The 26,530-nt window shown below is 36.1% G+C and overlaps 1 protein-coding gene across 5 annotated transcripts in view; it reads left to right on the forward strand.

Moving 5' to 3' along the window:
• The window catches only part of B3GALT1 (beta-1,3-galactosyltransferase 1), a 722,358-nt gene that overhangs the window by 234,416 nt on the left and 461,412 nt on the right, over window positions 1-26,530 (forward strand). For all 5 annotated transcript variants that reach the window (XR_011967677.1, XM_072612208.1, XM_072612209.1 and 2 more), the window contains exon 2: window positions 22,683-22,774. The gene's annotated coding sequence lies outside the window, so the exon portion shown is untranslated. The remainder of the gene's footprint in view (window positions 1-22,682; window positions 22,775-26,530) is intronic.

Raw genomic sequence — 26,530 nt, forward strand, 5'->3', positions numbered from 1 at the left:
TGGATCCCCAGGGAGTGGCCATTTCTCCTGCTCAGGGCTTTAAGGCTAACCCTAAGTTAAAGTTAAACTAAAGTTCTTGACTCAGTTCCCCTTTCTAGTGTATTTCCACAATCAATGGTGAGTTAATGTCGTCTCAGTCTCATCAGTGACAATGGTTAGCACAAAATATAAATTTAACTAGTTAATATTGCCTCAATATCATCAATAAACAATTAATATCAATTGACTTTTGCAAAGAAATATTTGCTGAGAAGACAGAGTAAAATCGGAAGTACAACTCATCCTCCCAAGCCAGGGGCATACTTTTTCCTCTATCTTTTCAGTCCCTGGGGGGAGTGGGCTCAAAAGTAAAGCAGTTGCTAAAAAGTATTTGCCCTATCATGTTCATTTCCAAATTCAGCATCACTAATAGCCAAAGTTGTTCCCCTGCTTGCAGGATGCAATATCTCACTTGTCAAACTTATCCTTTGCTGATCTGAATCCCATAGATGATTCCTTGGGGCTGCAGTAGTACCTCACCTGGCTCACCTAAGACTATCAATTCTGCTGTGACTTCCTGTCACTGAACCACTGGTGAAACTCATGGGTCCCTTATATCTCTAACACTACTTAGCCTAAGAACAGACACTCTAGGGTCAAAGATAATATTAGGGCCATATAGTCAAGGGTCACAGAGTAATATATATCTAGTTGATCCACACCAAAGAAACTGAATTGCCTACAACTGCCTTTTGTATAAACACAATTCCAGCTTCAGTTACTTAAAAGACTTTTCTTTATCATGCAGGGAGCCAATGGGAAATAATCATGAAATACTATTGATTTTGTGAATCAGAGCAGGGATCCTTTATTCTGTGTCATCAAACACACCTAGAAGTAAGTTATACCTGGTTATCCATCTTTCGAGGGATGGCCCCTCTTTGATCAATCCCCCATTTCGGCATGATGAAAACTTTTCTAAACATCAGTTAAGTATACTTTGAAACATACCAGAAACAGTCATATGTTTATATGGCCGAAACCTATTAGATGTTTAATAAATAAATAAATGATGGTTTGATTTTTAGAAATGACTTTTCCCCCTCTCCTGTCGGTGCTGTCCAATTTCCTGTCTTGCATATAATTATTTAAGACCTGCCTTGTTAATGGTGAAGAAGTTTTTCTCTATTCTTTTTTGTTTGTTTGGCAGTGTGGTAAAGTAGAAAGTGCTGCTTCTTGAATCAAAAGGCTTAGGTTCAAATACCGCTGTAAATGCTTGTTAACTGTGTGAAACTTGGGCAAGTTGCTTTGTTTCAGGGAACTTCAGTTTCCTCATCTGTAAAATGAGGAGGCTAAGTGGCCTCTGAGATTCTATCGAGCTTTAGATCCATGATCCTCTGTGAACTTTTCCTATGCAGCCAACTAGTGGAGAAATAATTATCCTCTCAGAAACATAAAACTAAATGAACCAGTCCTTTCTAATTATTGTTCTTAGTATTTGGGGATGCATATACATGGATATAATAGAAATGTAGTAGCATTTAACAGTTCACCAAGATTGCAAATGCATTGCTGTTATTGTTTTCTTTTTAAGTAACCAGATTTTTTGTTCTCATTCAAAATTGCCAAATATGTCCACTCTTTTTTTTTAAATTAAGCCTGCACTGTTTAAAGTTATTTTGAATTGTTCGAAACAAGGATCAACATAGAATGTGTCTTTTCAGTGGTGGTTGATTATTAGGAATTTTTTTACCTGGATAGATAACATTAGTTTCTGCTTATTCTTGGTCAATGTCAAGGAAGCATGTTCAAATTAAGAATTTATATGCAATTTTAATCCTGATTTGTATTCATGAAATTCATAATCATGGAGTCAATAGCACTTCTCATATGGTAGGTTTTTACCTGGCTTCCTTTATGTCTTAGAAAAAAGAATGAGTTTTTCATTTTTAAAATCAATTAAATATCTGGCATATCTACTGAGTTCATAACCATACATGAAAGGAGTTTCATTCATCCTTTTCTTGGTGTTTTTTTGATGAATCTGAAATAACCAGGAAACACCAAAGTTTCAATGGTTTCAAATTTTAAGAAGAAATGGGAGATTACTAATTAAAGCAGTGAAGTAGTGGTTATGAATCCCAGGATCTCCCCTTGGTTTATGATCTGAACTTTGGTAGTGGCTTAAATCTCTGGCCTTAGTTTTTCTGCTTACATACTACTTACAATCTTATATAACATTTAAAGGGTTGAATTTACATGAGTCCATTGAGCGCAAATCTAGAGGAAATGTTCATGCCCTAACGCTGATTCTGGGATGTTTTGCCTGAGAAATATTCAATTCACCAAGCATTTATCAAGCACCTGTTACATGTCAAGCACCATGTTAGGCAATGGGTTTACAAATACAAAAATGAGATCCATCCTTCTTTGCAAGGAGCTTGAATTTCTTCTAGAGGCTACTAATACATACACAGATAAGTAAATGCAAAGTCATAAGGCCTGACTGAGAGTAGGCAAAGGAAACACTAACAATTCTGAGGTGTGGAGATCAGGAAAGTTCTTTTATAGGAGATGACTCTTGATTTAAGCCTTGAATAGAGCTAAAGATTCCAAGAAAAAACGTGAGGAAGGAAAGCATTGTCAGAATAGGGGACAGATTTTACAAAATTACAGAGGTGGGAGATGTAATCTTGTAAGTGGGTAACAGCAGGCTAACTGTGGGATGTATGAAGGGGACTAAGCCTGAAAAAAAAAGTCTGGAGCCAGATAATGGAGGGCTTTAAATAACAAACAGAGGAGATTTTACTTTATCTTAAACGCAAGGGGAAGCCAATGAAGCTTCCTGAATAGAAAGTGGTTTGAAGAATAGCAGTTGGACATCTTCAATGTAGTAGACCGTGGAGAGAAGTCATCCAGGGAAGAATGAAAGAAAAGCCTCCTATCCTTGAGTTCTACACTTCCTTTATCCTTCCAGGTACTCTCACTTCTACTCATGAATTCTGAGCATTTACTCTCAGAATTCACTCAACCCTTGGAAGCTTTCTAAAAGCCTGGGTTTGAACTCTAGCTCTAAAATTGACTAACTGGGGAAACTTGGACAAGTGTTGTATGAATTTGGAATAAAAATACCAATTTTTTCTTAAAGGACTTTCCATTTGAGGGATTTGATAGACACAGTTCTAAGAGCTCACTGCAATACACATAGAGTTTTTCATTCTCTAGAAGAGATAGGAAATGTAAAGTACATATGTATTTTTTAAAAAAATATGTGTGTATGTTTATATGTATATATGTGTATGTACACACAAACACATATACATGTACATACATACATATATGTATATATATGTTTAATTTCCCCATGCAGTTTAATAATTTGTATTTTCAGAAAGTTGTTTGTCAGAGACTCTGCTCAATAGATTGGTATCTTTGTAAAGAGTCATCATTCTACCAAGAAAACAGGCTCTGTGACTTTTGGCAGCCTAGTTCATTAATATCCTTTAGAGAAGTAGGAGTGGGAGTGGGTTGATTGGAGAAATTCATTATAATATAGTTTCCAACTCCTTGATCCTGTCCAGTGGGGGAAAATGAAGTAAAAATATTCTAAAAATAGATAAGCTGAATATTGCATAAACAAAGTGAGGAAAACCTTCCTTCTTGGGTTTTCTTCCTGAAAGAGCCTATGGGGATTTAATTTCCAAACATTGCCTGGTAATTAATTAGCACATATTAAAAGTGTGTTGGTTTTAAAAACAAAATCAGTTGAGGTTGTGCCCCTACATTGGGCATAGATATGAGGATTTATATAACCTATCACTTAAATTAGAGTTTGGGACATTTTTAAGAATTTATAACTATCCTTGACTAGATTAATTCCACCACAGTTTGATAAATAGCTAGTGCTCTATTCAAAGTCTCTCAGCAAATGCTCATTGAATTGAATTTGGCCGAATCACACTAACTTCACATCGTCTACCTAATCCCCACAGGTCATAAAGCTGTAGCATGTCTCAGACCTAAGAATCTCTTCTGCTCCACCCCACTGGCTCATTTTTTCCTGTCTCCTTGAAATGAGAAAATAGGTAACCTTTCCTTTAAAAGAGGGGTGGATAATAAATGATCTTCTTCATTGACATGATCAAATGGAATAGAATAAGCCAAAGCATTGCATTGTCAACAGAATTATTAAATTCAATCAACATGCATTTAGGGAGATAATATAATACAGTGGAAAGAAGTACTGGCTCTCAAGTCAGAGGACCTGCGTTCAAATCCAACCTCTGACACTAACTTCCTGGACAAATAATCTAAGTTCTCTGGGCCTCAGTCTCCTCATCCATAAAAGGAGAGATTGATAAAATGGCCTTTAAGAATATACTGTACACAGAATACAATGCTAAGGCTGAGGGAAGACTCAGTCACTGCATACAGGGAGTTTAGCCTAATATGTGTCAATATAGGTGATATAATACATTGTAGACACAATAATAAATGATAAATACATTACACACAGCATGGCATCATGAATAAAGCAGCATACCTGCATAGGCAGAACAACACATAAATCCTAAGGAAACCAATTAATAAACATTTATTAAGTGCCTACTATGTACCTTGCATAAAGTTGTAGTCAGAGTTTTCAGAATTATTTTTTTATGCCATTCATTCAATCAATTTACAAAATGCCATCAGTAGATAAATGAGGGTTGGGGCAGGGGTAAAGGGGAGTAGAAAATAGACCAGAAGGGAAATAGGAAGGAAAATGTTTCACTTTCTATTACCAGCTGCTGTTTGAAGGGGGGGGGGAGGTTGTTGAAGATATTGTGCAGTCTCTTAGTTTTAAAATGGAATGGGAAAGCAGAAAAAAAAAAATTAGGATTCTCACTTGAGAGAAGCACAAGTACCTGAAAGATTCAAAGGAGGAGATTAAAAGAACAGAGTGTTTGCAGTTAGCAAGGCTAGTTAGGCAACCATAAGAGACTATACATACTAATTCTTCAGACCAAAAATATAGAATTATGTGGAACTCACTATCATACACATTCAAATTTTTCTTCTTATAAAGGGAATCCAATTCACTGAATATATGATTACATGTTAAGAATATGTGACATTTTTACTTAATATTCATCTTGAATGCTAACATCAGCATCCAAAATTTGTCCTATTTCTTCCTGATCCTTTTCAAGAGTAGTCAGCTGCTCCAGCTATTGAAAAGAGCCTGAAAACTCCTTTTCTTCCATGAATCCAGTGACATACCAATGCACAAAAACCAACTTGACCACAAAGACCTCAGTGGTGACTATGACACAGAGACAGTCCACTAGTCTTTTGTCAGTTCCCCTCCTGCCACTATTGTGGGAGCCTCATCATTGATGTTTACCTTGAACCATTTGGACAGCAATTTGTAAACTAGCCTGAATGATATCCTAATAGGCAATATAGTACAATCAAAAGAATGCTCACTTGCTCTTGAATCATCAGAAGACTGGGGTTCAAATTCTGTTTCTGATGCCTGCAATTTATGTATCATTGGGTGAGACACTTAATCATATAGGACCTCAGTAGCCTCATCTGTAAAATTAAAGGGTTCAATGAAATGACCTCTTAGAAGTTCATTTTGGAGCTTTTATTTATTGGCTAAAGTTTCCACATCAACATCCTTTGGACCATTGAAGTTTTACCACCGTTGTATACAACTGTCTCAGGGTGTCTCCAGAACCACCCATTTAAAAAGAAAGAGTTAATTCTCATTTTTTTATCATAATAGTCCCAGACTTTTCATCTGACTGATAATTCCCCTGCACTGACTGATGTTATTCATTTTTTTTCTCAGTTCTAATGCTTCTGGAGGACTATACCATTCCTGATTGGTTGATAAAGTATAAACTGATCCATCCACTCCTTTAGTTTCCTTACTACAAAATTGTATAGCAGTAAACACCACTTCAGTACTAAAACACTGCATTTTTCTAGGTCTTATCGTTAGTCTGTAGCAACTTCAAGTTTTTAAGGCCATACTGGACACAATGAAAGTCAGAAATCATTAATCCTTTTCCATCCTCTTTGAAAATTATGCTTTTGGTCCCAGGGGCATTCCCATTTTCCATTACTCCCATTATTCTCCTGACTTCCTTGAAGACTGCTGCAAAGATGAGAACAATTTCATTAGTCATCTGTAAGACATACTTAATGGCCAGTTGCTATTCTGAGATACTGTCTCTTAGACCAAAGAAGATCTTTCGTGGGTAAATGAGTATATATATATATGATAACACAAATATCAGAGAAGATAAGTAGCAGAGTAAATCTATTATACAATCCTACTTAAAAACCTTTGCAGTGGAAAATAGATCAGAAAGAACAACATTATTTTCCTTATAACTAGCTTTCCCATAATAAAGTACCTGAGGATTCAAGGGAGCTGCTTAGGGCAACTTTCCTTGACTTACATTAGGCATAGCTCAGTGTTGATCATTTGTGAAAAGTTAGCAAGTTAATGCACATGGCACAAATATTGTCTTCCTAACTATGAGCCAGTGCAGCTAATTTGCACTGCTTCTAAAGACAGCCAGATTAACATGAGTACAAAGTCATGACAGCTCCACCCAGAGTTTGGCATGTAGTCATTCTGCCTAGGCTCACAGGTTTTATTAATTCCATTCCTAATTTTATCTTGAGAGTAACTCATTACTATATTTTACAGTATCTTCCCTCTGACTCCTTCACTAAATCAAACCCCATTGGGATGTGCAGAGTGGGATTGTAGGATGTTTGTGAAGAGCAAAGGGAATCGGCACAGTGGGATAAAGTCACATCTTTTATTAGACAAAGACTATAATGGTACATGTCATCATTTCTCTGATGTCATGGTTTTTTTTGGAAAATGAAGGATGAACACAACACAACAACGACTTTGTGGGTACATTAAATTTGAATGCTCATTTTGTTTATTTTTTTCTTCTGTTGGGGATGAGGAGCTGGCAACTATCTCAAAATGTTCTCTCACTTTGGCAAATTCCCCTCTGATGTTTCCCTCCAATAGAATGCAAATTCCTTGAGGACAGGAAGTACTTTACTTTTGTGTTCATATCTTGAGTTCTTAGCAAGATATCTGGTATATTGTAGGCACATAATAAATAGTTGTTGAATAAACATGTATAACAAAGCCCCAAGGATGTCTAAGGACTTACATTTTCTCTAAAAATTCATGTCCACCCATTTACCCATATCTCCTATTAATACATTGGATATTTTTTCATTCATGGTTTTTCTGTTCTGATGTTCTGAAAAAAATCATGTATTACCTGCTATTTGATGTCCAGAAGCCCCTTTGCAGTTCTGAGAACCCATAGCTAATAATGCTGTGTTAACATGAGGAACTGAATGATTCAAGTCATCATCCCACTTTAGCTGTTTGCCATGACTTGACTTCTTGACATAAGAATGGCAATGATATTTGTGACATCTCTGAATCTCACTTTCTTCATCTGTAAAATGATAGGGCTAGATTCCTCTAAGGAAATTCCCAACTCTAACTCTTTGACCCAATGATTCTGTGGTTTAATGGAATTTTAAGTTATTCCTGCTTGTTAAGGAAGAGTTTATATAGACATCTGAGGAATACATCCTATCCTATTTGAAAATTTTGCTTTGGGGTCCAGGGATATCACCATCACCCATGGTTCTCACAGTTCTGTTGACTTCCTTAGAGGTTGGCATGAAGGTGATCAATTTTGTTAATATCACCTGAAAGCCATACTTCAAGTTAGTTGGCACAGTGGAATCACCAGCAATGAGATCATCAAAATCTAAGGAAGAAAGGAAAAGTGGGGCTGCCTTTTGCTTGAATTTTCAGCAAACATTTCTCTAGTTAGTATCACATGCTTGTAAATACTTCTGGCAACAAAGGATAAAAAGATTGGACTGGCCAATTACTTTCAAATTGTTTGATCATCTGCATGTTTTCATTAATTTTTAAAGTCACAGGAACTGAAAAAGAATCCCAGTGAGTAATATTACATAAGGAACAGAAAACAAATAAAGATATGGGCAAATCTTTTTACTTTAAAAGGATTCCAACACCACCCCACCCCAATTAAAATCCTCTCATTGAACTTTAGACTGAATTTTCTCCTTTGTCACTGGAAGATATTCACAACATGATCTCCTGAGCAGAAAGGAATAGCAGTCTAGGATGCAGGAACCTCATGGGTCACTTTGGAAAAACAGAACTGCTCCCCCCACACCCCTGCATCTTGAGTTGCTGTATATAGCCTATTGTGACACTCACAGAAGATGTTTGCTGAAGGCTGTGCCTCTCTTGAACCTAGCTCTCAGTTCTAAGAATGCCCACATAGAATAGGAGTCCATAGGGTAATAGAAAGAAGAATGAATTTACAAAACTGAGATTTATTTGAATGATAAAAGAACAAAAAAGGGACAATGCAGTAAGACTCTATGTGAAAGTAGAGTCCAAGGAAACATTTTTAGTAAAACTATAACATATTGCTTTGGTTTAATCTCTATTGTAAGTTACTAGACCATTTTATGGGAACTATAATGTCACCAAAAGAGCGTGTCTAACAAAAAATAATAGAGGGCATTACTGATTCTGCTGTGATGGCCACTGCAGAGAAGGTATTAGCCCCATTTATCAATGTAACTTTGTAAGTAATAGCATACAATTTTCTATAAGCATTCATTAAAAAAAACTCATTCAACATTTTAAAGACATCACTTCTTTTGAAATACATTCCATCCAATTGTCAAGTGTGAGTAAATTCTATAGAATTGTCTATGAAACAGACAGAAATACCAACAAAACAAATGAACAAAAAACCCATAGCACTTTTATTTTGAATTTTAAAGTTATCAACAAAGTGTGTGCATTATACTTGGAAGATCTCTTTGTAATTTGCTATAAATTTTATGGATATATTATATCTTCAGTATTAAAAATTAAGCAACAACATTAAATAGAACATATACAATGTAGAATTCCATTAAGGCAAATGATTCTTCATAATAAAAAATGCTCAAAGGTAAAAGACAGCTGCATGCCATATTTCTTCCATCACTAAAAAAAATATGTACAGCTAAATAAAAAGAAAAATCCCCTTGAAAACTATATTTTGAGGCTGAGGAGACATTTACTCTGACTTTGACCTCTTTTCCATTTATTCATGAAGTTTAGCCAGTATAACAACTCCCTTATTTGAACACCAATATGAGCTTTTGTTAATGAGTGAGAAGTGGTAGAAAGAAAAGGTGGAGAGAAAGCAGAAAAAGTACAGAGTCATGCACATAGTAGGCACTTGGGAAGCCTTTGCCCAAGCTTTTTTATTTCTACCTTACCTCTGTTAATTATTTCCTGTTTCTCCTCTGTGTAGCTTGATTGTATGCATTTGTTTGCGTGTTGTCTCCTCTGTTAGACTGTAAGCTCCTGGAGGACAGGGGTTGTCTTTTTTGTCTCTTTTTGTATCCCCAGTGCTTAGCACAGTGCCTGTCACAAAGTAGGTGCTTCATAAGTGTTTATTATGGTGATAACAGTTGTTGAATTGAACTAAGTTGAGAAAAGGAGAGAAGACTAAAATATGAGGGATTCTCTATGATGAAGGACTGCGAAATAACTGAATAACAAGCCATTTAACATTGCTGGGTCTCACATTCTCATCTCTAAAATGATTAGATGATCTCTAGGTTTCCTTCTACAATTGCATTTCCTTTCTAACATTACATTCTTCTAAAAGGGGAAAAATAATAAAAGATGCTCTAAAAAAGGTATAAAGGAACATATTATAAACATTACTTCAAGTAATTGCAAAGGTTGGTTATTCAGATTCTGACTCTTCCCCTTCCCTTCCTGCTGTTATTCCCTTTTTGCACATTTCTCTGCCTATTGTTTTTACTGTTTTATGAGAATAGAAAAGAACATCCATTTGATTTACCACTCATTAGCAGTTCCAGTGAAAAATATGGAGTTGGAGGCAGAAGTAATTGGCAAAAGTCAGGCATGCCACTTACTTGTTATATGGTTCTCATTTATTGGCATCATTCTTGCTACCACTAGAATGGGTAATAAAAAACTGAGCTCTATTTCACTATATTCTGATTTTAAACAAACCAGAGCAGTTTTGAATGAGCATGATGTAGTAGAAAGAACATTAAACTAATAGTCCAAACAAGGCTCTAATGTTTACTAGCCTGTATAGGATTGATCAAGTCACTTGACTTGTCTTGGAATCCTTGTTCAGTGCCTTCCTCATAGGACTGTTGTGATAAAAGCTCTTTTTAAAGGATTATTACATTAAAGTAGGACAATGTGTGTCAGAAATACAACTTATGCTAGTCAGTCTTTCTCTTTATGGTTTGATTTCTTGGTTTAAGTGCCTTGAACTTTTATCTATGGACTGGACACATCCACAGTTCTGATGTCTATTAAGACTTGAATAGGATTTCCTAATGTCAAGGAAACATTTCATTTTCCACTTGCCCCTAATGTAAAACCCTGGCAGGCTATCTCTGCAAGGATGATGGGGACAGATCTGGGATCCATTTAACCATGGTTACATATATAGAGGTGGTTACACATCTGGGATTCCTCTCTACCACCAGGGAGCCACTGTGCTACATTGGTAACTCAGAAGCTCAACTAATAGAAATTAAACTTTAAAAAAACTGTTTTCAGAAGGTACTTTTTTAATGACAAATTTTGTTTTCTTCAATAACCAAAACCTACTTTAAATGCTAGTACTTTCCCCAGTGCAGCTAGCTTTGGGGAAGAGATGGAGTAACAAATATTTCCCTCTACTTAAACCACACTATTTAGTAGGAATATTTCCTCTTAAGTCATTGCTTTAAAATGGGTTCAGCACAAATGCATCTATCACTGCTATCCTCTTCTAGTAAAATGAGCCCACTTCCAGATCTTATTATTACTGATCTTAAAATTAAGATGTGAGGCACTGAATGGGCAAAAATAATAATAAGGGGTACAGAGCAGAGCTTTTAAAACTCCATTAAAGATCTCTCTACAATAAGGACACTAATCATTTTGCTCCTTTTTGTTTGTATAGAACTTAATCGTATGGAAAGTCCATGTGACAGAAAGCTGCTCTTGAGGGTGAGGTTAAGTAATTCAGGAACCAGAACTCCATTAGGTAAATTTATTTTTCTGGGGCATTAACTGTCAAGGCATGGGAAGCTTAAAGCTTGCTAAGAATCCCTGATCCCTGGATTTCTATTTCTGTGCAGAAGCATTACTGAATCAAAGATGATGAGGATTCCTGGGCTGAGGAAAACAGATCACTCTCAACAAATCCAGACTTTTTGTTTCCAGGACAAACCCTTTCACATGCAGATTAGATAATATTTATAATGGATCTCCCCTATCTGAGCTCTTTCTCCCTTCTGGGCACTCAAGCTACCAAAACGTGTCCTGGCTTCAAGCTCTACTGGTGAGGATTGTTTTTATGGTTTATGTCTTCAAAATTTCTTCACAGAAACTATAGTGACTGAGAACCCTATGTATTAATACTTACTGATTTTTTCCTGCTCCCCTGCCATCCTGTTAAATTGATGAACTCAGCTCTCAAATTCAGTCTTAATCTAAACTTCCTCAATACCGTATCTTGACTGGACCATTTTATTTAGTGGTAATTCTATAATCTAACCAAACCCTATATCTAGTCCTTTGCCTTCCCTGCCACCACAATCCTAACTCCTGATGGGCCTGGTGCCCACTCAAGATAAGGATCATGGACCTAGGGACAGAAGGGACTGCAGGAATTATCTACCATTTCATTTGAAAGATGAGGAAACTGAGGCCCAGAGAGATTAAACAATTTACCCCAGACTATATAAATAGTAAATTCATAGCAATGATTCAAACCCAAGTCCCCTAATTCCAAATCCTATCCTCTTTTGGAAAAAAAGTTAATCATTTTGGGATGTTTCTTAATCTACATGTAGTATCTAACAAGAGAATTGCAGAGATTTGTAGTTTTAAACTTGAATGGACTTTAGCAATCTTCTAATCCTGCATTACCTATTCTTTGTACTCAAGAAGATTTCTATTCCCTTCACTCCTTAGTTCTTTCCCAGGCACTCCCTTCCCTTCTTTATTTTTTATTTTATTTCTTGGTGAACTAGTTCAACTCTAAACTATCTCCAACTCTTCAGTCCCTTCTCCCCTCATCCTATCACTGTTTACCCCTTGCCATACCCTAAGTCTAGAACTTGCCAGCTCCCATAAGTTGAATGATTTCCTCTATACAGATCCAAACCCCAGGCTCATAGCATCACAGCTTTCTAGACATCTCAAAATTGATGTCCAGTAAACATCTTAAAATCAAAATGTCCCAAACTGAACTCATTATCTTTGTTCAAAACTCCTCAACTTCTTTCAAACATTGCCTATTATTGTCAAAAGCACCATTATCCTCCCAGTCATCTGTATTGATGTGATTTTCAACTACTTACTCAAATCCATTCCATATATACAACCTGTTGCCAAATCTTTTCATTTCTACCCTCACAATATCTCTCCTATATGCTTCCTTCTCTATACTCCCATAGCTTCTACGTTAGTGCAGGCCCTTATTACCTTCCTTATAGACTATTGCAATATCTGCTAATTTGTCTGTCTTCCTCAAGTCTCTCTCCCTGCTCCACTCTCTCCTCCGCTCAACTATGAAGGTGATTTTTCTCAAGCACAAGTCCGACTATGCTAGCCCCTACTCATTACCTCCAGTGGTTCCCTATTACTTCCAAGATCAGATATAATTTCCTTTGGCATTCAAAATCTTTAAAACTTTGTCTCTTCCTATCCATCTTGTCCTTCTATACTTTACTTCCTCTCACACATACACTACAATATATGTATACTGGACTGCTTGCTGTTTCTCTCACACAAAAACCCTCACTCTTAGGCCTGAAATGTTATCCCTCCCCTCTGTCTCTCACTTTCTCTGATTTCCTTCAACTCAAATCCCATCTTGTACAAGAGGATTCTCCCTGCCCTACCCCCAAGTGTTGATTCCTTCTCCTGTGAGACTGCTTCCCACCTAGTCTATGTGTATATTAGATGTACCAAATTACTTACATGTTGTCTCACCAATTAGAATGCAAGATCCCCAAGACCAGAGATGTTTTCTGGCTTTCTTTTGTATCCCTAGGACTTAGCCCAGTATCTGGCACATAGTAAGTTCTTAAGAGATATTTGTTGACTGACACTTTCTTATCACAGATAAGGAAACTGAGTCTCAAAGTGGTTAAGTGACTTTCTGAAAATTAATTAGGTAATTAGCAGAATTTTATTCAGTCCTTTGATTCCAAATCCAGCATTTTCCCACTGGAAAGAACTGCCTCTTCTTAGGACACCGAGGACTGGAAATGACAGAAATTGTAGCGGCACGATTCAAAATTATTTGGTTAGATTTATGTCATGGTTACATATTGTAACGTAAACAGAAGCAGAAATAGCTTTGTTGGTATTCTTACTCAGAGCACATTTTCTCCATCCCCATTGCCATATATCTTTATAAATATTTTCTCAAGAATTTCATCCACTTTGACCTGTTTCTGTGCATTTGTGTACCCACACATATGTGTGCATATACATATCTTCAGTTGGAAAATAATTTCTTTTAATACAAGGTAAATATAGCCCCTACCACTATCTTATGGAGCTTAACCCATAACTATTCAGGGCCATTCCTTACAAACAAAAGCTTCTAAGAAGATGGTCTGTAACAAGTAGCTGGTGCAAAACAAACCTGAGAATTGAGCTGGAAACCCTCAATAGCATAATAGTGAGTCACAGAGAAGACTTGGAAGCAGACCCAATGGGCCAAACATAATGAAAATCTGTCCAAGGAGAAACAAGTTGCTGTCACTCATGTTAAGACTCTACAGAGCTACTGGCTCTAAGGTTTTGGCCATCCTACCTGCATTTATTTCTTGCCTTACAATGATATCTCTAGAGGCACTTCAGGAGCCAGAGAACATGCCTTTTAATTCTGAGTCCTGGTCTTAGAGTTTGGTACTTAACTGAAATAATAACTCTGAACAAAATAACCTCTCAGGGCCTCATCTGTAATTGAAAGTTTATCAAAAGCACATTATGGACAAAACACTCTGCGAAGACAAAGACAAAAATGAAATAATCCTTGGGTTCCAAGTGTTTTCTCCTATAAAATGGGATGATAGTAATTTCTACCTAAAGAGTTAATAAATCTTACATTGGAATAGAAAGGGAAGATTGATGGGGATTTTTTTTGTTCTGGTCTGTTTTGTTTTTGTATCTCAATATTGCCACCGGCAGGACAATGGTGAGTATTCATTCAACAAGCTTTTATGAACTGCCTACTAAGTCTACTGTCACTGTTCTAGGCAATAGGAAGTCAAATATAAAGCATGACAAAGTCTCTGCCTTCAAGGAGCTTATTGTGGACCCTAAGGGTGAGCTAGAAAAAGAGGGACTTATATACACAAAAGAATAATCAAATGTAAGAAATGAATATGGAGCAAATGAGAGATCTAGACAAAATATTTGGGGACAATTTAAAGAGAAGACCTGGAAATGCCATGTGAAAGTGGTCACTGGAGCTGAACCTTGAAAGAAAAGAACAATTTCTAAAAGATAAGATGAGGAGGGAGTATATTCCCATCATGGGGTATACACTGCGTTAACACCTGAAGAGAAGTGGAGTTTGGAATTAGGCAACAGACTGGCTAGGATGGAACAAAATGAATGAGGGAGAGTACTATGAATTAGGGCAAAGAAACTAGTTGGGAGCTAGCCTGAGGTAGGTCTTCAATGATAGGTTAAGGTTTTTATATTTTATCCTAAAGGCAGTAGGGATCCACTAAAAGTTTTTGATCAAAAAAATGAAAGTCAGGTCTATGCCTTAAGATTACTTTAATAGGTATGTGAAGGATGAGTTGAAGAAGGATGGGTTGTCCTGGACACAGGGCAAGCAGGTAAGAAGCTATTGGAGGCATTCCAATGAGAGGGGATGCCCTCAATTAGGGCAGTGTCAGTGCTGGAGTGAGAGGAGAGAACAGATGAAAAAGATGGGATAGAGAATGAACTGGATTTAGCAACTATTCTTTAAATATTTTGAATTTTTTTTAAAAAAATGCTTATCTACATAGTAATAGCAAAAAATGTTCTGGAGCAAATGAATATTGTTGCGGGTGAAACCTATACATTGATTTATCTCCCTTACTTCTAAATTAAATTGTAGAGGGTAGAAGGGATTAGGTATGAGTATTTTGTATTTAGACTATAACCCTTAGTAGTAGTATTTTTATTGATTCTCTGCTTAGAAAGAATTGCCTGGTTAAGTTGATGAGTCAGTTCTAGTAAATAATCATATATACCAACAAACATTGTTTATGTCTCTACTAGGTATTGGAGATACATAAAGGTATAAGACGTGGGATTTATAGAGTGTTCAGGGAGGACAAGCACTTTTGGTGTGAGATCTTGCCAACCCTTTTTCAGGGCTGCCCATCCAATGCTGGTGTCTATCTGTCACCCAGTTCTCACCACAGGAAAACCATCTCAGCAGATCTAAACCAGGCTGAGGATAGTATCTACTCCCAGCATGTGAAAACTTTCCCTGGTAGAATGGGTGGATAAAAACAATTTGTTCCAATGGCCATGATGGCAGCAGAGGCAAACACTGTGGAGTGCTTAGATCTTGGATAGACATCAGATTCCAAGGTCATCCACTGCATCCTGGGCCATCACTAATCATCTTTGACTTTTGTCCTGCCACTAGACTTTGATGACTCTGGAAGAGAGAGTGAGACTGAAAACTTTGTGCAACTCTGAATCACTTAAATCTAATTTGCATACAAGTCATCACCTATCCACTCCTATTTTACCCCAACATTGTGATGTCATTTGTTTTCCTTTAAAAATGAAGAAGAAACAACAAGACATGGTCCCTTCATGCTGAAAAACCTAAGGTGAGGGTGGGATTGAGGATGAGTTTCACCAAGTCAGTCTGGTTAAAAAAACAGTATATAGTTTCACTGAAGCTAATGTGGAACTACTAGGTAGTTCAATAACAAACATCTGTTTGCCTCAGTTTCTTCACCTGTAAAATGGGGACAATAAAAGCACCTACCTCCCAGGGTTATTGTGAGGATCAAATGAGATAATATTTAAGTGCTTAGCACCATGCTTGGAGCATAGCAAGCACTACATTAATGTTAGCTATTATTACTAGCTATTATCAATGACTTAAGTCATTAGTTATATTTTTTCTCCACTTTAGAAATACCTTTAATCTTCCAAGTAGACATATACTTTTAAGATTTAATGATTGCATCGTCTGGAGCTGTTTAACCAAATTGTTGCTTTCTTTATCTACGGATGTGCTGCAAAATTATGAGAGGGGAAATTTTGTCCCATAACTTTGCATGTGGAATAATTAATAGAACACTGAGTTGGGAATCAGGAAGATTCAAGCTCAAATTCTTCCTCAGAAACTCACTACCTATGTTGACCCTATTACTTAACCTCTCTGTTTCCTTATCTATAAAATAGAGATCATCTTAGCACGTACATCACAGGGTTGTGATAATTAAATGAGATAACATATAAACTTAAGGCTGTATATAAATGCTAGCTATTTTATTAGTATTATTACAGGACAAATTCTTATAGAGCAAACTCTGGCCCTTTTTGTGTGACCTGCTTTGAGATCTGCTAGAATGCAAAGTGCATGATGCTGCAAGTGCATTTACTATGAGAACTTATCTCATGTTTCACAACCAAAAACTACCTCTGCATACCATGACAACATTTTAGACTGAGGAAGTCTTCAGTGCCATCATAGAATTTCCCTGTATCGTATCAGCAAGATTTTAGTTTACGCTCTTATTTTTACCAGGGATGTCCCCTTTAGATAGAAATCTACTCTTTCAGGTATCAAGCTGTCTGAGGGGAGGGCTGATCAGTTATGGTTATGGTTTGAGTGACAATCTCTCTTACACACACTACTGAGCACTCTGCACTATAGTCAAACTTCATAACATCTTTTTCACTGAACTTGCATTACGCTGTTGTGATTTGCTTTGCATTTCCTCAGAATGATTTTTTTTTAATTCTTGAAGTGCCTTCTTTCACCCTCCTCATCTATTGAAAGTTATCCCAAAATAGAAGGGGCTACCTTGATAGCTGCTCACTGAAAGTGTTAGAGGAGGAATTTATTTCATGTATAGGTTGTACTGGATGACCAAGGTCTTTCCAACTCTCAAATTCTATGAATTCCTCTCCATCCTTCAAAACCCACATCAGATGTTACCTCCTCCAAGAAACAGTCAATAATCTCTTCAGTCAGTAACAGTCTACTCACTCATTTCACATAGTACTTTGTTTTGTAACTCTCGGATGTACTTAACTGGAGAACACATCTTCCAGATGTTCCTATTTGTGGATAGCATTGTTCTGACAACATTAAGTCCCATAATCCCAATGGGCCTCCTTAGTGAGATGCACAGCCACTCAAAAGAAATCAGCCTAACAATCAACACAGGGAAATAATGCAAATAGATGAAAAACCCTTATTACCCAACTATGCAATGTCATTGAATGGGCAGCACATATGTAGCAAGCTGAATTGAATTTGGGAAATTGTGTACCACTTGTAGTGACCGAAAATTTTTCTTTGACATATATCTTTTAAATCCTACTATTCTGTATGCTATATAACTGTGAATCATGGAACATCCCAGTTTCTGAGAAGTCAAAGATTTCTTAGAATCTACCAGAACTTTGACTTAAACTGTGTCATCTCTGAGAACCCAAGTTCTTTTATGTGGCTCCAAGACCAGCTTTCTATCAATCACATCATGCTAAACACAAGTAACTATTGCTCAGACACTGGAACTTATAGTTTTATTTGCTGCTTTGGGTCCAGAGTAAGATGATAGTGGAGTCTGGACAGTACTTACTTGGCATGGTGTCTGGAACATAGTAGATTTTTTTTTGACTGACTAAACACAGAATAGTCTTAATTAAAGTTTGTTCTTTTTATACATATATGCCTTCTTCTGGTCCCTTTTTCAAGTATTTTAGAAACCATACCTTCCCTAATAATCTTTCTTATGATATGACTTCTTTGAATACAATGATATCAAAGACTGACCACAGAATTCAGAAGAGCAGAAGAGATTATGTCCAAAGTATAAACAGAAAAAGTAGAAAGGGAAAAATATCAGCAGTACTTTGGGGGGAATTTTTTTAATGGAAAGATCCAACTGCTTTAATTATGCTGTCTTAGGAAACATCTCCAAGATTAAGATAAAATGTGATAAAACGTGGAATTTAGTAGGGGCAGGGAGATCATAGGTAGAAAAAGAAAGTGTATCTGCTAGATATTTCATTTGCCCAGATGGACGATCAAACAGACAAACAACAGTGAACATCTCACCAGTGTAGCACCAACTGTAGCCTGATTATGATTTCTGTGAATACATAAAAAGGCCCTGTGTTTCAGAAAACTGTCTGCATTCTTCTTTGAGTCCTCAGTGCCATGTTTAAACTCCTGAATTTTTCCCTGTTAATGGAACTTGTTCCAAACCAAGGGTATTAGGTCAAACAGTGGAAGTGCCATTATGGGGGCTAGTTGGAAGTCATAATTGTTACCCACTATTGTACTAACCTAAATTAAAAGTTTTCCATCCATAGCCAGTCTTTCAGTTAAACACAGTTCCTAGCATGTTCCTCCATAATCACTCTTTTATTTATTTTGTGTAACAAGATTTTTTATTATATACTTACTATTCCTTTTAAATATATAATAAAGCTATTACATAACTTTTTTCTTCCCTTCCACCCCCACGTTAGAGATGGCTACCATTAGATACAAATATGGGGGGGGGGTCTATGTATATATATGTAACATATGTATACATATATGTATATACATACAATGTGTGAATACACATATATATGGATATGTGTGTATGTATGTGTGTGTATATATATACACATATACATACACATACATATGTAAACACTATCTTTATCCAGATAAAGAATTGTAGGTAGATGTATAGAATGATTTTACATAATCATTATTTTAAAATTATGTGAATTTTACTCTAAACTACCATAAAAGTTAGCTAGGAATCTTTAGAAGAACCCTCTTGGAATTAATCTACAAAAGGCTTTCATGAGTAGTGGAATTTTTATATGTAGTTCTACTTTCTCTTTGTTTCATCTCACTTATCTTCCCATTTCTTCTTTTATGTTGTTTTCCCTTTCTCTGGTGAAGTGAAATATTTCCAACAATAAAGTTAGTAAACCAAGAGAGGGAAAAAGAGATTTGTGCCTTTTTAGGCTGAAGTAAATTATTGGACTCACTAAAATTTTGATTAAATAACAAGTGAATGTGAATTTGGAAACATGGACTCTTTGAGTTAGCAGAGGAGACTTTAGAGGCTATCGGGACCAACTCCCAACAGGCATCCCAGATGATCATCCCGTATCTGCTTGTACATTTCTTGTTAGGGAGATCTCATTGTCTTGAAGAACAGTCAATTCCATTTTCTAAAAAGAAAAATAAAAGTGTTGTTTCATATATTTTATCATGAATAAAGATTTACATATATTTCTCCAGGAAAAAAATAGGTGAACATATTCACCTGAAAACTTTCTGTGTTGGAATATTGCCCCATTCATGATTGTAATTTGTTTGCTTATGGAATATTACAGCTGTCATGGGCTAGGAGTTATAACTAATATTCATGCTGCTGATTGTTAGAAGAGCCTTCAGATCCCTCACTGGCATCAGAGTCACCAGGAGCATCTGCACCTGTCTTCCCAGCTGAGGTTGACTTGCTAGAAAGAGGATCATTTGGCATCATGTTTTCCACAGGGACAGTTATGGATATAAGCTGCCATTAGACACTAAGATAACGAAGCTTTGGTTAAAAGGGAGACTCAGACTGGATGAAGTACAAGCATGCCTCATTTCATTGTGCTTCGCTTTGTTGTGTTTCACAAAGATTGGTTTTATTCCAAATTGAAGATTTGGGGCAACTCTACATCAGGCAAGTCTCAGTACCATTTTTCCAACAGCATGTGCTCACCCTGTGTTTCTTTGTTCCATTTTGGTGATTCTCATAATATTACATTTCATACTTTTCATTATTCTTATATAGCTGATAGCGTGATCTGTGATTAGTGATCTTTGCTGTTACTACTGTAATTGGTTTTGAATGCCACAAATCATGCCCATATAAGGTAATCACTTTTATCAACAAGTGTTTTACATGTTCAGATTGCTCCACCAATCAGATGTCCCCCATCTTTCTCCTTCTCAGATCTCTGAATTCCCTGAGGCACAACAATATTGAAATTAGGTCTTACAATAGCCTCTAAGTGTTCAAGTGAAAGGAAGAGTTAATCAACATGGCAAACTTCATTGTTATCTTATTTTAAGTAAATTACTTAAGTAAATTTAAGTAAAGTAAATTTTTAGTAAATTTAAGTAAATTTTAAAAATTTAAGTAAATAATTAAGTAAAGTAAAAAAATCTTATTTTAAGTAAAAAAATAAGTAAATATAAAGTAAATTATTTTAAGTAAATTGAGTAAAAGTTATCTTATTTCAAATAAATTGGGGTGCCACAGCCACCTCAACCTTTAGCCACCACCACACTAATTAGTCAGCAGCCAACAACATCAAGGTAAGACTCCCTACCAGCAAATAATTATGATTTGCTTCAGGCTCAAAAGATGGTTAGCATCTTTTAGCATTTAAAGGTATGTACATTTTTAGACATAATACTATTGCATGCTTAATAGATTATGGTATTGTTTAAACATAACTTTTATATGTACTGTGAATCCAAAAAAAATCATGTGACTCCCTTTTTTGTGTTACTTTATGGTGATATTCTGGAATCAAACCCATAATATCTCCAAGGTATGCCTGTAGTTTAATTTAGAGAATTTAATCAAATTATGATTCATTAATTTCAAAAAAGAATAGACTTTGTTGTAGTAGGAAGTATTTCACTAGAGGATTTTTAGTTCATAAGTCAGTAAGAAAAAAATCAGGTTAATTTCATTTTGAAGTTCAGCCAATTAGTGTGCTTTGTTTTGCTTATGATTCAGTCCAAGATCGTCTTTAAAACTCATCACTTCCTCCCTGACCAACCTAGAGAAGAATTGGTCTCCACAAATTCATTTTCATCAACACTAGGTTTGGGAAAGAAAATGATAAATTATAAGCACAAAAGTTTCTTAATGTTTCCATGGTTCAAAGCCTTTCAAAAATAGAGAAGCTTTTAAAAATAATCTGAGTCTGGTTTCTGGAAATTACTGGTAAACACAAGAATATTTAAAAGGCAAATGGAGTACTTTAGTAAAAAAAAAAAAATGTATCCTGGATAAGGTCTCTTACTCACAAATATATAAAGTTTTTACTCATTATTGAGCTTGTGCTACACCAACTACCCTCATGCAGTTGGCTGTCTGCACTCAAAAGGTACTTGGAATAAAGCACTTCAATGGAGAGTGTAACAAAAGGGCTGGATAATTCTACTCTCCATTACTCTTTGAATTGTATTAGCCTGATAGCATCCTTAAAATGTTGAAGTTCCCAAACAGATAATAAAATCATAGAAATTAATCTTATTTTTATACTTTTTATTTATATAGGTCTGAGGCAGGCAGCTTTAACATTTTATCCCCATTGTACAGATGAGAAAACCAAGGCTCTAAAAAACTGACAGTATCTGAGGGAGGATTTCAACCCAGGCTCCTAACTCCAAATCCAACTTCTTTTCACTAACATTTACATTCTTTCTGCCCCTGCCAACAAAAAAAAGGAGGGGGAGGGAGAAAGAAACTTTCTGAGCTTGCAGACTGTGGAGAAAATGTTTGCCAAGTAAAGTCTGTGAAAAATGGATTCATCGCATTAGTGCCATCCATGATAGACTGCCAAAGCCAGCTTATTTTCTCTGCTAGCTCCAAAAGAGAATGCCTGTAATGTTGTGCTGATGGAAAACTGTCTTACAGAACATGCCAGCTGAGTACAGTTTTTCACTGGCTCAGGTCAGTGTTATTACAGACTTGATGGGGGTACTTAGGGCTCTGGTAAGGATTTTTAGAGCAGAAAAAAAAAAATTAGGCACAGGAGATTAGGGACCAGAATGTGTTAGTTTTATCTCATAATACAGTAAAGCAATAAAAAAAGTCTGAGAAAAGCCATAGACAGGAATGTCTAAACCTACCAGTTTTCTATTTCTCAAACAGGAACACTTGCCATTACTAATGAGACCAAAGTGTAAAATTGTGGTCTAGGGAAAACAAGTAAGTAATTTGTGGAAAGTCCTAATTTCCCCTGGAGAAGACAATGTGGAATTAATATCACTTTATAATGGGAAAAGAGTGCATTAGTCTCAAAGGTGGATAAGACTAGGTGATAAATTATATTAGTAGTTCAAATAGAACTCTCCAACAAATAAGACATTGAAAAAATTCTATCTTCTGTGCCTTTGGTTGAAATGAGATACCATAGGAGAACTATGTCATGTAGTAAGGAAGGAATCTGAACATCTTCATATGCAGAATCATGCATTAATGTTTCACAGAGAAACTCTAGAAAGATGTTTCTTTATTTTTGCTTTGTCTCCTTTAGAACATCTATGTTTTTCCCTTTACTTTAGAGAAACTTCAAGAACTGATCAGTTCCAGAATAGAATTGAGTGAAAACATGCCAGCAATAATTTGAGAGAGGAGCAGAAGTTCTCATATGAAGGTAAAAGATTGTTTTTTTTCTCCACACTAATCTGTTTCTTAATGTTTTGAAATTCCTGAAACTGTGAAATGAAAATCCAGTTAAATTTTTCTAAATCATTAAAAGAGTTTCAAATTTGATTGAATAATTTGTTTTATGGCATTTATGACATATTTCATAATACAGTTTTGCCACCTAAAAGTCTTGACATGATCCTTGTATGCACTTACACCCATACATGGATTTGAGATCCTAGAGATGTTCTTTTCCTAGAACAAAAATGAGTTTGAGCTTTCCATTTTATTTATTTTATAAAGTTGATGTCACCTAATGCTTAACAGTGGAGGCAGGTGGATGGCTCAGTGGATAGAACACTGGACTTGGAGTTAGGAAGACCTGAGTTCAAATGCAGCCTCAGATACTCTCTGTGACCATGGGTAGCTCAATTAACCTCCATTTGCTTTCAGCCCACTGGAGATGGCAAACCATTCCAATATCTTTGCCAAGAAAACTCTGGATAGGGTCACAAAAAGTCAAACATGATTGAAAGACTGAACAAGGATTGACTAGTAATACAATGTCTAGAAACTTGTCTTCATCTCCTAGCATGTCACTATGGCTTCATCCCAAAGCCCAGAGTAACCCTCCAGTCTTTGAGACTCCTAGCCTAGTACTTGGAAGTGGTAGTACAGGAATACTACACTAGTACAGGAAAGCTCTCTTCTGCCTCATAGACTTCACCAGGGCCCCAAAACTAGATTAAAGTCAACCTACTTCTGAAAATTCAAAGGTGAGATATTTGTGCAATGTCATTCATTCATTCATTCACTCATTCAATAAATATTCATTAAGTTGCCATCATTTACCAAGAAATATGCTATGTGCTGGGGATACAGAGACAAAAACAAAAATAGTTCCTGTGTTCAAAATGTTTCTCAGGCTTCTTGGGTATTTTGATCTTTTACAGAAAAGTCCGATTCTGTCTAGTCCAGGGGTTCAGTTAAATTCAGTAACTATCAAGTGCCTGTTATGTGCCAGGCACTATGCTAACTGCTGGGAATAGAAATAAGATGAAGAAAGACAGTCCTTGCTCTTAAGGAGCTTACATTCTAATGGGAGAAGACAGCGCACAAAAGGCAGAAGGAAGAAATGAGGGGAGGATCAGATAGAAGATATCTTATTCTACAACACTGAAATCAGCTAGAACTGCAAATGGAAAGAGGAGTGAGCTGGAAGTGCAATCACAACCCTCTATTCCAAAAAAAGACTTTGGATAGAGCTGCGTGCTCCACCCTCCAGCCCTCTAATCAGAAGAAAGAAAATCCTAGTATCCAGCGGTTCTTAGCCTTTCCATGTCATGGACCTCTTTGAACATCTGGCAAAACCTATGAACTTCTTCTCAGAATGATGTTTTTAAATGTGTAAATCAAACACAAAGGATTGCAAATTATATTAATTACATTGAAATACAATTACAAATATAATTTTAAATTCCTGTTCATAGATGCCAGGTTAGTAGCCCAGACCCTTCATGTTACAGATCAGAAAACTGAAATTCAAAGAGGTAAAATGATTTCTTTAATGATATAATAGTAGCAGCATCAGAATTAGAACTCAGGTCTCCGGACTTGTAGTTGGATGTTCTTTCCACCACATCATGTTACTGCTTGAAGACTGACGTGGCTTGAGAGTTTCTTATGACATGTTCAGGCCTCTTCTATTATGCTTATATTTAATCTGAATTGTGATGTATTTTAGAGTTTTCATTTGCATTATTAGTGATTGTATACATTTGTTCTAGTTATGCTTTTTTCACTCTGCATCAGTTGAGACTGCTTCAGTCTACATAAGATTGTATCTGTCTTATGGCCAGTTAAAGCCATAAGAAACTCTTCAGTCACATCAATCCTCAAGAGTTTTCCACCTGTGTGAGCCGAAATTAGACACTGATTGAATCTCCTAGAATGGTTATCAGACTGTGGAGCTCTCCAAACATTCCAGTCTAAATCCTTACCCTTGGTACAACATCAGATAATCTAGGCCAGTGGAATCAAAATCAAGTAGAAACAGATGTCATTAACCCATACATGAGGATGTCTTCATGTCACATACTGACTTAGAAAACTACATATGAACATTATCTATATTCTGCTGTATTTTTATTTATTTTGTTAAATATTTCCCAATTCTATTTTATACTGATTTGGCTACACTTGAGAAGATTGTCAGCCAATGCTGTTGGCATGTATTTGACACCTTTGCTTGGTCATTTAGTAATAATCCTATAAATTATGGTCTCATACCATGCCACTGTATTTTATTTTATAACTATCCTCTTATTTGGGCAGCTAGATGGCACAGTGGATAGGACACTGTGCTTAGAATCAGGAAGACTGATCTTCATGATTTAAAATGATGCTTCAGACACTTAATAGCTATGTGACCCTGGGCAAGTCACTTAATTCTTTTTGCTTCAGTTTCCATTTATCATCTACAAGATGATCGGGAGAAGGAAATAACAAACCATTCCAATATCTTTGCAAAGAAAACCCCAAATGGGATCATGAAGAATTGAAAATGACTGAAACAACTGAACAATCACAGCAAACCCTCTTATTCAGCATGATTATTAATCAGGATAGATGTTTCCTACTCAGAAAACCACAATCCTCTGATGTTTGCTTAGAGGCAATGGGACTGAGAGTCTGAGCTTCATCCCCTAGCAATATCTCTTTGGTAATTCAGTTTTGAGGAACACAGTTTTGTGTATGTGTGTATATTTATATATGTGCATGCTGTTATCCACACAAGTGTGTGTAGATACTATTACCACCTGATCTTAAATTCCTATAGTCAAAGTTTCCATCTTTTTCATAGTCCAACAAAATAAAATTTCACGGTGAATTAAGAATGATTTTCTTCAAAATGCTGCAAATGCTAGTCTAGTAACAGGCCAAGTTTGAATCCCTGAAAGCTGTTTAATGCCAGATGTAAGACAGAACTGATAGCTCTATTTCTGTATGTGCTATGGAATCAGGGAATGGGAAGGAAAGGAGAGGCTCTCTGAAAAGTTCCTGCCATGTTGTTCAAGGTTTGACAGTCAAGAGGGGTTGGATATTTGTGAAATTCCTATTCTGATTGATGTTAGGAAGGAAAAAAGAAAAGGACAAGAAAGTAATTTTACAAAGAACAGAAAAAATATAAACCTGGAATTAACATTGGTCTTATCTTATATTTTGAAATAATATATTCAATAAATTATTTATTTAGAAGTATTAATTTTTAATGTTGACATTGTTGCTGTTGTCCAGTTGTGTCTGATTTCATGATCCTGTGGACTATATGACATCTATACTGTCCGTGGGGTTTTCGTGACAGTGATACTGCCGTAGTTTGTCATTTCCTTCTCCAGAGGCAAATAAAGGTTGCATGATTTGCCCAGGGTTACACAGCTAGTAAGTGCCTGAAGCTGAATTTTATTTGACTTCCAGGACCAGTATTCTGTCCACTCTGTCATCTAATTTTCCAACATTAACATTAATAACAAAATAATAATTTTAATTTTGTGTTGTGCTAACATCAAGCCTGTGATAAGGTGAAGTGGTTTTCAATTCAAAGAGAATTTGTTGAGAACTTTTTTTCTATACCTAGCACTTCAATCATCATTATAGAAGACACAAAACACAAAAGATGTACAGCCATAACTAGGGCAGGGAAATTAGAGTATTGTACCAGGACACTATAAGTGAGGGAAGTAGTAGTGGTACCACTACTACT

This window comes from Notamacropus eugenii, chromosome 5, assembly GCF_028372415.1.
Source record: "Notamacropus eugenii isolate mMacEug1 chromosome 5, mMacEug1.pri_v2, whole genome shotgun sequence".
NCBI classification, from domain to species: Eukaryota; Metazoa; Chordata; class Mammalia; order Diprotodontia; family Macropodidae; genus Notamacropus; species Notamacropus eugenii.